This window comes from Chelonoidis abingdonii, chromosome 22 (assembly GCF_003597395.2).
Source record: "Chelonoidis abingdonii isolate Lonesome George chromosome 22, CheloAbing_2.0, whole genome shotgun sequence".
Classification (NCBI taxonomy): domain Eukaryota; kingdom Metazoa; phylum Chordata; order Testudines; family Testudinidae; genus Chelonoidis; species Chelonoidis abingdonii.
The window spans coordinates 30584309-30597756 of record NC_133790.1 but is presented as its reverse complement, the minus strand read 5'-3'; positions in this window follow the sequence as shown (position 1 = coordinate 30597756).

Below are 13448 nucleotides of genomic sequence, written 5' to 3'. Positions count from 1 at the left end.
AGTTGCAGCGCTGGTGGTGGGTTTACAGCGCTGCAACTTGGTAACTGTCCGCACCTGCAAGGCACATCCAGCGCTGCAACTCCCTGGCTGCAGCGCTGGCTGTACACCTGGTCTGCTTGGGGTATAAGGATTGCAGCACTGGTGATGCAGCGCTGCTCGTCAAGTGTGGCCACCGAAAGCGCTGTAATTGGCCTCCAGGGGTATTAGGAGGTATCCCAGAATGCCTGTTCACAACAAACCGGAAGAATCACTGAACTCCAGGCTTCCCGGAGCTGCTTATCTAAAAAGAAACACAGCTCCTGTTTGGAGAGGAGGCAGGCAGGGGAATTGCTTTGGAATGTTCACAGCTGTTTGCTTGAGTAGAGAAGCCACATGGCGGAGGGGAAGGGGGAGTCCGTGTTGGAGCAGCTGCTTATGTGGTCTGAAGGCTATTTAGGAGTGCATAATTTGCATTTAGTGAATATGAGAGGGGTGGGGGAAGGGGTTGAAACTTTTAAAATGATTGAAGGTAGGTGCTGTGTATCTTCCAGTCCTTAGAACTTGCAAGGCAGGGAGCTGACACAGTGTCAATTCCAAAAATCCACTCTCTCTGTCTCCCCCACGCTCCCTGTCACACTCCACCCCACCCCCCTCTTTTGAAAAGCACGTTGCAGCCACTTGAACGCTGGGATAGCTGCCCACAATGCACCACTCCCAATACCGCTGCAAATGTGGCCACACTGCAGCGCTTTCCCTACACAGCTGTACGAAGACAGCTGTAACTCCCAGCGCTGTACAGTTGTAAGTGTAGCCATGGCCTCTGTGTCTTGTGTGTGTTTTTTTTTTTTTTGAGGTGAAGCTATATTTACCATTGAAATAAACTGACAATGGAGGCCAGGGCATAGGCAGTTGTGAGCCAGATCTAATGCTGCTGTAGCCAGCATGAATGCTGGACACAAACCCCAGGAAAGGCACAGCACTCACAAGTGCAGGGCTGTTCTCCCTACTTCTCACAAGGCTTGGAACAGCCAAGCACCCATATGGGATGCAGGAGGTGCAAACCACAGCAGGCCTGGAGGGTTATTCCATCTCCACCTCCTGCACGGGGAGCTGCTGTTCGTTTCTCACCCACGGTACTGGCTGCGGCACATGCGAGTCATAAGTCCATTTAGGGAAGATGCACTTGTACAGATTCAGGAGCACTGTGTCCTGGGATTTCAGCTGCCCATCAAATGACACTTCATGTAACCATGAGTCCCTAGCGGCTCTGTGATGTGTCCTCTGCGGCCTCACTTGGTCCTCAGCTCCACCGACTTAAACCACAGCTCATCCTCTCTGTTAAAGAACATGTACCACACTACAGCCGTCTTGCTGAAGATCTTGAAAGGGTGAGCACTGAGCACCAGCTGCTTGACGATGATTCTGTCTGGATCCACTGAGAACAGAAAGCCTGTGGCGATGAGGTCGTGCATTCCATTACTCCTTTGTTTAAACAGTAGCACCGGGGAGGGGAGTGATGGGAGCATAAACAGTCACCACCAGGGCTACATCAAGCTGCAGGAAACACTCCAACTTGTGCTTATCAGCTGAGCTATGCTGGGAGTACAGAGTGGAGGCGTTCTGACAGAGTTACCTATTTCTAGCTTTCTAGGCCTATCCTTGTGTTTGGGTAACAGTTTCAGTTAATCAATAGCTGTTTTAAAAACATTGTAGATTTTAATTATTCTCAAATTAAGATGGTTAAGAACACTTTTTTATGTTCTTAAAAAAAAGAAAATCTGAGCAGTTCATTTTGCTGTGTGTATAAAAGGTGAACAGGAGCTATTCATCTAGTGGCGCTTATAAGAAGTGTAGGAGTGCAGTCTCTCATGGCTGTTGAGAAAATGTGTGGCAAACTTTTATTATGCAATCGTGGTGTTGCTGACTTCAGTCATGCATAATTAACCACTGAACCAACTTTGTCATATTTGAATTCAGTGAGGACTGAGTGTTTGACTCAGCTGAGTTATGACTGTAAAAACTTGGGCCAGAACATATTGGAAGATGTCTTCCTTCTTGTAACTGGAATTTCTAAGTGAAGCATAGCTGATGCTTTTTGAAAACATCATCTTTGAACTGAGGCCAAGCCTTGAAACTTCAGTCCAAAAGAACTGAGAAAGTTATAAAAAGTTATAATAATAGTTAGAACTCAGCCATCGTCGTAGCAGTGTCAGCCAGCAATTACGGCAATGAATTTACATAAGATATAATCTAGGATAAAATATGCACTACCGTTATGGTTCTTTATACAGCTTTAGGGTAGTAAGTAGGAGAGGAGTAACCCAAAATAATTAAGTACAGGTTGACTTTGATTTTGTGTATCGTTCATTATTCTCCTATTTACTCAAAACCTGTGGGTGTTTGTTCCTGTTTTATATTGGAGCTGCATTTTAAAGTGACTCTGAAAAGGCCTTATGGGGTTCCGTGTTCAGTTTGCCTCAATGTCTGTCAGTGCTTAAAAACTGAAGGGAAGACCCACTAAATCGATGCCAGAGCGCTCTCTGGTACTTCACCGGAATGAGAGGAGTAAGGTAAGTCGACTGGAGAGCATTCCGGTGTCCATTGTAGACACCGCAGTAAGTTGACCCAAGCTACGTTGACTCCAGCATAACTTAGGCAGACTTACCCGATAGTGCACACAAGGCCTTCGAGTGGACCTGCTCTGAGCTGGTCAGGTCAGCAACTCTGGAAGAGCTAGAGTTAAACCTCACTTCTTTACTGCTCTAGTGGTTGCAGGTGTAGCTGAGCAAGGGGCGTGTAAATGTTTTTCCAATCACACTGTGTTCTGGCAGCTGCCTGCCTTGTCTCATAACACCAGTGTTTGGGAATGTTACTTTGGGAAAGCTGCTGATCATATTTTTCAGTTAAGTATATACCTGATTGTAAAGTTTGATGTCCTAGAGCCTTGGGAGGGAAATTTACATCCAACAGACATGCACTTCTACCACTGCCTTGGCGTCATGTACAATGGATTAGTGATACTGAAAGGAAATCCTAAATTGGAAGGGGCCATAAAACTATCTGGTAACGTTGTCTCATAACAATGATTATAAATGGCTGATATGTCTGGAGTTATTCCTTACGTTTTTTCTTCTGCCTTTCTAACTGTCCCTGCCTATTATCTCACTTTTTCAGTAAGTTCACTGGCTGGCTTGAAATCCCAGAACATAAAGAGCTGTTCTGTATTGGTGACTGTGTGTGGTGGTGGGGAGGCGGGGAGGATCTGTCATTACCGGGTCAGCACCCTCAGCTGTGAACTGTTCCTTCGACTGCACTGGCTGGGAAAACTGCATTTTTCTGCCACCGTAGGCCACCTCCTGTGGATTTGTTGCTGCCTAAAATTACCTTTATCTGCTGGGTATGAAAGTGAGGAGCACATTAAATAGCAAGAGACTCATTTCTGAGGGGGATTTCAGAAAGGCTTCCTAGCCCAGTGCTCCACTTATTTGTGTTCAGACTCAGGAACTTTCATAGATATTTCTGATAAGCCCCGTCTCTTCCGAGCAAGTTTCTTAAATTGAATTCTAGCTTTACGTTTTATCTTCCAGGGCTTCTAATGTGTATTTCATGTAGCAGTTATTCTTGATCAGCATTTTTAATCATCCTAAAAAAAAAACAACCAGAGCACAAGTGGAGGAGGACCCAGCCTATCAAGTGCCCAAAGTGAAATCACATAACTCTGGTACTGAGGAAGATGTGACAGGGCAATTTCCTGCCATATCCTTGGGAGACCTTATTGAATTGAATTTAAGTGGTTTCGGGGTCCACTGTATTAAACAAATGGTTTATCTATGCTTTGCCCCTCCATGGGGGAGGGCTGCCATAGCTCGTCCAGGAACCAAAACTGGTGGTGAAGGCAAATTGCTCTCCCCAGAGAGGTACCAGCTCTAGGAGAGGCTCACATGTACTAGTTCAAACTGGATTCTGCAGAGATTGAGACAATGAAAGGACTCTTGGATAAATAGCCTGAGTTTAAACTGACTCTGGACTCTGCTTCCTGATCCAGCAGGCAGACAGGACCTTCCCTCCAAGCAGAATTCTCACCCTTGCGGGAGGATTGGAAAGACTCTAGTTCACTAGGGCCACATGAGGCTGCAGGGTAACCTCTGGTGAGCTTTTAGCATGCACATGGGAAGTTTGGTTTGTGTGTGTTCTCTGTAATGGTCTTGCCAGAAGAATAAATGTACTTGCTTAGGAGAAGCTGACTGGTAACTACTTGAGCCATAGCCCTCGATGAGAAAGCAAAGCATGGGTAGAATGACTTGCTTGGGATGTCACAGTGTAGAGGGAGATGTGCACCCTTCAAACCCCTAGTCAGGAGGGAGTGAGATGCAGGTCTTTGCCCAGGAGAGGTGATGGCTGGGACCTGGAAACCTTTTAAGTGGGTGTTATCAAGAGATCATGGAGAGGGAATACAGAGGCAGTTCTTCAGGGTGCAAGGAGAGGACAGCTGTCACAGCATGGCAATTTTAGAATTAATTGTACTTAATCAGTGTTTTAACTAAGTTCATTCTTAGTCATCTCATTTTCGTGTGATGGCCTCGTTTGCTTCACCTGGAGTTCCACCGTTGGCATTTGTCCATAGGTAAGCCATCTGTGGAGAGGGCATCTTTTGTAGCCTGCTGGTGTGGACAAGGCATTCAGCATAGTCCCAAAATGCTGCCTGTGAGGATTCAATGGGTGCACAGAGAGTCGCATTGCTGAGGCGGCTGATGAGCCAGCAGGATTTGGCAGCGTGGTGCTGTCTCTCTGGGTGGAATGAAGATAAGAAGTGTGTCGTGCTCCGCGTTTGTTTGCAAGCTTGGTCTGTTTGCTTCCTGCTCAGTTGCGCGCTCTCAAGAAGATGCATCGAGTTCATGTGACTCAGAACTGGACAGGGGAAGAGTTGAGTACCTGGGGCTGTGCCTGTATTGAGGACTGCATGAGGCAGAGCCCCCTGTTCATGTGGTGGTGATTGGTGGCTGGGACACTTACCATCCCTTGGTTCTTAGCATTGTTTTAGTTCTTACTACAGTTGGCTCCGACACAGCAGTTAACCTCAGCTTCCCTGTGCAGTGAGGAAGTCAGGAGCTTCCGGTGTCAGCAGATTTCCCAGTCTGTTGCTTTCTCTGTCGCATTCTTCCTGGTTCTCTTGGTTTCTTTCCCCTTTATTTGCAAGCAGAGTTGCAGAGTCTGTCTCAACGCTTATTTCATGCTCTCAAAGATGTTATGCTGGGCCAAATACATCAATCAGTGGTGTTATAGCAGGAATGAATTTGCGTCATTTTATGTAGGACTAAATTATGAGACAATCAATCTGGGTGGCAATATTTTTGTATCAAGTTTGAGTCAATTCTCAGTTTATCCAAGAATCCTCCCTGGTGTACCGTCTCCTCCCAAACAGTATTTCCCAACTTCCCTTTCCTGAAATCCTCTTTGGTCTTGTCTCATTTTTATTAACTCTTCCAGATAAGGAATGCATCTTCTCGAGAGATAACAGCCACCAGCCTTCACTCTCTAGTGTGAGATAAGTGGGACTCTCGCACCTGTTAAATAATTTTGACCTCCTGAGAGCAGTGGTAGCAAGGTTGAATGAGCTTTTCAAAGAAGTAGAATTACAGGTAAATAACTTCTCCATATTGTAGTCATTAATTGCAATGCAAACCTGCTGTGGTAAATGATTACTAGAGTGGATGTGAAGAGAAAGTATCTGGAGTTGTGCAAAGTACTTGCTTTTGATAGAAATCATTCTTGAAACCAACTAGCAACAGCTGGAGCAGCCTTCTGCTTGCTGATTCATAGGAGCAGAAGACAACACCCATCCATCATGTCTCCCCTGTGTGGCTAGGTCCTATTTGCGTTAAAGGCTCTTTCACCTCAGATTTGTTGATGAATAATACAGCAAATACATTCTTCCTTGCCCACATGCTGCTGTAAGCGGCCTAAGTTACAATAATATAGGAGTTCTCTGTGAGCAACTTAGAGGAAGTTATGTGTTGGGCATGCTCATGAAGTCTTCCAAATGCCTTCATTGGGTGGCATGGTTCTCTTAGGATGCTGTTTTTCTGAGGTATTACTCAAGTTCTCTAGTATGACTGGATGTAGCATGGCCTTGGAATAGTTGTTTTTAGAAAGACCTTTGACCTCCCTATGCTGTGGGCATGATGCATTCAGGTTACTTGCTTAACTGGAGTGGGATTCCTTTCAGTGTTAACCCCAGGCTGTAAGTGCAGTTGTATTGCCACAATTTTAATGTTTGTCTCTTCCCAGCTGAGTTAATACATGGTGGCCTTGAGTCATCCAAACCCAGAGCTAAAGTGGGACTTCGTCAGTGAATAAAAGGTAATTCACTGGGACTGTGAACTTCAGTTTCTCTTGTGGAATGTTTGAGAAATCACCACCTGACCCTCTGCTTGTTTTCTTGCTTGATCCTGCAATGAAATCACTTCTTTGAGAGTCTTGCTCTAGCTTGGCTGCCCAATAAAGTGCAAGAGGCATCTGGGCAGTGAGAACCTTTGTTTAGTCTTCATTAATTGGCGTGAGCGAGAGGGGCAGTTATTAAAAACCTATGAAAAACTGATCCGGTCTCAACACCTATCATTGGATTTGTGAAAATCCCTCTAACTGGTCATGCTGAAAATCAGATGAGAAATAACTCAGATGGATTGTGGCATGGAGCCTTTGATAGGATTAAGGCAGAGGAGAGGAGGCAAACTCCCCCCTTCTTCCTCGGGATCGTGTTGAGGAGAAGGAAATGGGTTTGGTGTTGGAGCAGAGGACTAGGAATTGATTTCAAGATTTCACAGCTTTGTCAGTCACTTGTTTATTAACTTGGGGGGTAGGGGGGGAATCCTTTAACCTCTCGTAGTCTTTGTATTGTCCCCTCCTATCTGATGGGGGCATTGAGTGTCTCGCATGCATGTAAAGTGACTTGAGAGCTGTGGGCAAAAAGCACTCTAGGAATATAAAAGGGGCCGGGGGAGGAAAACAAATCACGAAGTGGTTGCCAACTGCATCCTCCACCTGTGTATGTGTTGGAGAAAAGATCTGGCCTTTGGATTGGCCTCCCCACAGTCCTGAGGGATTCTAAAATCTGGAATGTGACTGCTACCTTCATGCTGCTCTCCCAAAGCTCGGTCCATGTCTTTAAACTCTGCTGTATCGAATCTTTGCTCTCTTCTTCAGCAAGCAGAAAAACCTTTCTTCTTTAACTACAGGCACTATAATTTCTTTAACTTAGTGAAGTGCCAGGAAACAGGTTTGCTATGTCGCCTGTTTCCAGTTTGACCGGACATGCCTAGTCATACTCAGGTTTGTACACACTTTATCACCTTCATCTTGTGTAGAAAGTAAATAATGGCCCTGGGTGCATATTATCAGTTCTGCCACTTGATACTAAAATAATTCATACAAAAATAGTTTACCATGGCAGCTGTAATTATACACTATGGGACTTTAACATCTTCACATCAAGATTTCTAGCCGAGTTGTGTAATTTCTTGCACAGGGTAAATAGTTGAAGGAGCTGGTTAAGTTCAGGGCCACATGGAATTCTAAGTTCAGCGCTCTGGGTTCTTTAGTGGTTTACTTTTTAGGTTTTTATTGTTGTTCTGATTACCACCGTGGCACTTCCTAGGAGAGATTATTTTACTCAGCTTTATTATTCTGGCACTTCGTAAGAATATACATAGAAAAGAGCTGCCAGACTGGGTCAGACCATGGTCCATCTTGCCCAGAGTTCTGTCTCCAATAGTGGCCTGTACCAGAGCTTCAGATGCAGTGTACACGACAGGGCAATTAAAGATCCCTGTCTTCTGCTCCCAGCTTCTGGTAATCAGCAGTTTATGGTGACCCCGAGCATGGATTTTTGTACCTTACCTTCTTGGCTAATAGGCACTGATGGACCTATCCTCTGTGAACTTAACCGGATTCAAAAAAACCTGCGTATATGTTTGGTCACCACAACATCCTATGACAATGAGTTTCACAGGCTAGTTGTATGAAAGAGTAATTCCTCTTGTTTGTATTAAACCTGCTGTCTATTCATTTCATTTCTTTATCTCTGGCTTTTGTATTGTGTGAAAGGGTAATAACTTTTCTCTCAATTTTTTCTGCACCAGTCTTGATTTTTTTATAGACCTTTATCATATCTCCCCTTAGTTGTTCCTTCTAAGCTGAACGGCCCTAATCTTTTGAATCTCTCCTTGTATGGAAGCCGTTCCATATTGTTGCTCATATTTGTCCTCCTTTGAACCTTTCCCAGTTCTACTGTATGTCCTTTTTGACATGGGGTGACCAGAACTGGACACAATATTTAAGGTGTGGGTGCACCATGGATTTATATAATTTATCATCTTTTCTGTCCCTTTCCTAATAGTTCTTAATATACTGTTAGCCTTTTAGATGGCTGCTGCACATTGAGCAGATGTTTTCAGAGAACTAGCCACAGTGACGCCAAGATCTTTCTTGAGTGGTAACAGGTAATTTATATCAGTCGTTCCCAACTAGGGGCACGCATACCCCTAGGGGTAAACAGTTCTTCCATGGGGTACACAAACTCATTTAGATATTTGCCTCGTTTTACAACAGGCTACATAAAAATCACTAGCAAAGTCATTACAAACTAAAACATCATACAGTTGTTTATACTACTCTATATACTGAAATGTAAGTACAATATTTATATTTCAATTGATTTATTTTATAATGGTAAATGAGAAAGTAAGCAATTTTTTAGTAATAGCATGCTGGGACACCTTTGAATTTATGTTTTATTTTGTAAGCAAGTAGTTTTAAAGTGAGGTGAGACTTAGACTCATGGACTTTAAGGTCAGAAGGGACCATTATGATCATCTAGTCTGACCTCCTGCACAATGCAGGCCACAGAATCTCACCCACCCACTCCTGTAACAAACCCCTGACCTATGTCTTGAGTTACTGAAGTCCTCAAATTGTTGTTTGAAGACCTCAAGCTGCAGACAATCCTCCAGCAAGTGACCCATGCCCCACGCTGCAGAGGAAGGCGAAAAACCTCCAGGGCCTCTGTCAATCTGCCCTGGAGGAAAATTCCTTCCCGACCCCAAAATATGGACGATCAGTTAAACCCTGAGCATGTGGGCAAGACTCACCAGCCAGCACCCAGGAAAGAATTCTCTATAGTAACTCAGATCCCATCCCATCTAACATCCCATCACAGACCACTGGCATACTTACCTGCTGATAATCAAAGATCAATTGCCAAATTAATTGCCAAAATTAGGCTATCCCATCATACCATCCCCTCCATAAAACTTATCAAGCTTAGTCTTAAAGCCAGATATGTCTTTTGCCCCCACTACTCCCCTTGGAAGGCTGTTCCAGAACTTCACTCCTCTAATGGTTTAGAAACTTCATCTAATTTCAAGTCTAAACTTCCTAGTGTCCAGTTATATCCATTTGTTCTTGTGTCCACATTGGTACTAAGCTTAAATAATTCCTCTCCCTCCCTAATATTAATCCCTCTGATATATTTATAAAGAGCCATCATATCCCCCTCAGCCTTCTTTTGGTTAGGCTAAACAAGCCAAAGCTCTTTTTAGTCTCCTTTCATAAGACAGGCTTTCCATTCCTCGGATCATCCCTAGTAGCCCTGTCTCTGTACCTGTTCAGTTTGAATTCATCCTTCTTAAACATGGGAGACCAAACTGCACACAGTATTCCAGATGAGGTCTCACCAGTGCCTTGTATAATGGTACTAACACCTCCTTATCTTGTGGAAATACCTCGCCTGATGCATCCTAAAACTGCATTAGCTTTTTTTAACGGCCATCATATCACATTGGCGGCTCATAGTCAAGTCCTGTGATCAACCAAACACTCCATGGATTCCTTCTCCTCCTCTGTTACTTTCAACTGATGACATATTGAAGCATTGTGGGTCCCCTGCGTCCGGAATTTATAACACTAAAATTGGTCTTGTTATTAATCCCTAGGTGCCACATGGACTCTTTGCACTTTTACAGATCCACTAACAACGCGTTAAATTTCATCCTATTACTATTACTCCAGTTACAAGGTCATCCAGATCTTCCTGTATATATCCCAGTCCTTCTCTGTGTTAGCAATACCTCCCAGCTTTGTGTCATCCGCAAAACTTATTAGCACATTCCACTTTTGTGTCCAAGGTCAGTAATAAAAAGAATTAAATAAGATTGGTCCCAAACTGATCCCTGAGGAACTCCACTAGTAACCTCCTTCCAGCCTGACAGTTCACCTTTCAGTACGACCCATTGTAGTCTCCCCTTTAACCAGTTCTTATCCACCTTTCAATTTCATATTGATCCCCATCTTTTCCAATTTAACTAATAATTCCCCATGTGGAACCGCTATCAAATGCCTTACTGAAATCAAGGTAAATTAGATCCACTGCGTTGTTTTCCTTGTCTAAAAAATCTGTTACCTTCTCAAAAGAAGGAGATCAGGTTGGTTTGGCACAATCTACCTTCTGTAAAACCATGTTGTATTTTGACCCCAATTACACATTGGACCTCAATGTCAGCCATTAAACTAACTTTCTCCTTCAAAATTTTGTCCAAGACCTTACATACTACAGATGTCAAACTAACAAGTCCTATAGGGTGTAACTCAGATCACGCAATTCTTTTCCCCTTTCTTAAAAATAGAGATAGACGTAGTAGCTTAGCAAATTCTCCAGTGTACGGTACCCAACCCGAGTTTAGCGCATTCAGGTTGTGACTATTCTTCACTGCTTGGATAGGCTTATACCTGTATGTCATTAATACCTTTTGGCTGCCGAATGATGACTTGCCAAGTGTCCAGTGTGCCAGGTCTAACTTTAATACTTATGCCTATGGTATTTCCCCGATTTACTCTGGTTGGGCAGGCTTCTGCATTACTTGACTCCCATGAAGCAGTAATTCCTAGGAGTTTGCCTCTGCCATTTAAACTCCACAATTGTTTCAGCCCAAATCACTGTCCCTAACTAAATTTCCTTGCCATTTTTTAAAGTTAGCCAGTTTGAAATCGTCAAAACAGTGCCTCAGTCCCCATGATCTATTTTCGTTCTTCCTTCCATGCTATTGAACTGAATTAGCTCATGACACTAGCGAAACCCCAGGCCTAGTCCCCTAGAACCATTTCTAGATATTGCCCGTGGCTCACTAACTCATAATCCGGCCTCAAGCTCAAATATGCTTGATCCCAATCTTGTGGTCTTCAGCAACTACTTGGGAAGAAGTCCATCAGCTATCACATCCAGAAAAATCTGAGCCCTATCTATTGTTACTAGCACTTGACCTCCAGTTTTATAATCTGAAGCATAAACATATCTCCCCATGATCACACCAATGGGCATTAGTGTTTAGTTCATACAAAAACATCTGGCAAGAGGTTGGTGTCACAACACAGATAGTTAAGGGTTAAGTTCTCTTTTACCTGGTAAAGGGTTAACAAGCTCAGTATAGAACCTGGCTGACACCTGACCAAAAGAACCATATCGGGACACAGATATTTTTCAACTCTGGGTCACAGGATCTCGAGCTCTCCTCTACTCTGTGCTGTTTTCTTTGGGTGTCTGAGAGTGACCAACATGAACAGGCTCTCCATCTCCTGAAGTCTCTCTATTCATACTGTAGTACTAGAATAGAAAGGGGAGTAAGCATTCTCGTTCAGTTTTCGTTATTGCAAATGTCTATTCGTGGATCGCTGTAAGGAATTTTACCTCTGCTGCTTAGCACTCTGTATTTAGGCTGGAGATGCGGAGTCCCTCAAAGTATCTTCCATACTCGCGAGCTGGCAGTGACGTGCGTCTGTAAACATTTTTCGGCGCTCTCTGTTCAGATTTCCTACAGAGCATAAAAAGAAAGCAAAAGCTAAAAATTCAAGTGCTTTCGCGGAATTTCTGTGAAACCTGCTTGACCCTACAAATAATTGTGCGGTGAGAGTGTGGAGTCTGTGTAAGACCCAAGGGACTGTTGATCCTTCACCAGTAGAACTGTGCTGGGGGAAACGGAAGTTCCGCGGGAGGGAAAGGTAATTTGTTCGATTCTATCGTTAGATCCATCTAGTGGGATCGGTGTCTCTCTCTCTCAGGGGATGGATGTCGGCAGGGGAGAGAAAGGGCGGGGGATAGTGATTCGTCCTCCTGACTGCTTTAAGATTCAAGGAGTTTGAATCACATGATCCTGCGCGCATACTCCTAACCAGGACTCTCAACAAATCGTGAGGATTGCGAAGAACTCCGAGCTGGCATTGATGCGTTTATTTTCCGTTTGTTTATTACTTCGCTCAAAGGGGTTTGAAGGTTTGATTCCCCAGGGAGGTACTGAGCGCGTCGAATCTAGGGCATGGGTGGTGGAACCAAACACTTATATTTATGGGTTGTGCAGCATGACTAAGCCACATCTAAGTCTAGGAATTCACAGGGTCCTTAGCTTTCGTGTGAATGTCTAATTAAGACACGGTCCTCGTGGCACTATGTCACAAGACGAATGTCTAAATTGTGCTAAACGTCATTAAAGAAGATCCTGACAGAGGTCTCTATCCATATCCAAGATCAGGATCCCGGCCGGGTCTGTAGTACACCTCAAGCACTATCTCAATGGGGGGGAGGCTCTAGTAGCTTCTTTCCCAATGTGATTTTTTGCCCAGAATAGACTCTTTTATCCATTCCATCACTTCTTAATTTCTTTAAAGTTAACCTCATCATTGACTAACAAGTTTAATTTTTTACTTTCACACCACCTTTGGCCTTTATATTTCTGTCTTTCCATAAACAGCACATTAGCCTTCCAATACCTGTAGTCCAGTTCATGTACACTGTTCCACCATGTTTCTGGTTATCCCTATAACATCCACTTTCACTTCCTGAACCAGTTAGCTCTAGTGTCCTCCATTTTGTTAAACCTAGCTCCTTGCATTATGTAACAGACATGCTTAATTTTGCCGTTTGGCTTCAACTGACAACATTCTTTACCTGGTTAGGCACAGACATTCTACCACCAGTATCACCTATTAGACTGGTATCTACACTACCCTTCCTCCGTATGTCCATTCTTCTGCCCATGGCTGTATCCTCTCTTACTTTTGTTTTCTTCCCTTTCAATGTTGAATTCCAGCATGGAGATTACCTGGATATCTCCCAACCATCTCCCCCAAATTCCTAGTTTAAAGCTCTTAATCAGTTGTGCCAGCCTCCATCCTAGAAGCCTGTTTCCCTCCTTACTCAGATGAAGTCCATCCCGAGAGAACAGTACTCTATCCGTGAATGCTTCCCAGTGGCCATACATCCCAAAACCCTCCTTTATAGCACTACTGCCTGAGCCATCTGTTATTTGCCATAATCTTGTCACACCTTTGTTGCCCTTTTCTAGGAACAGTCAAAATCCCACTGAAGATCACCTGAACCTCGATTTCCTAGGTATCTTCCCCAGCCTGGCATAGTCTCCCTTGAT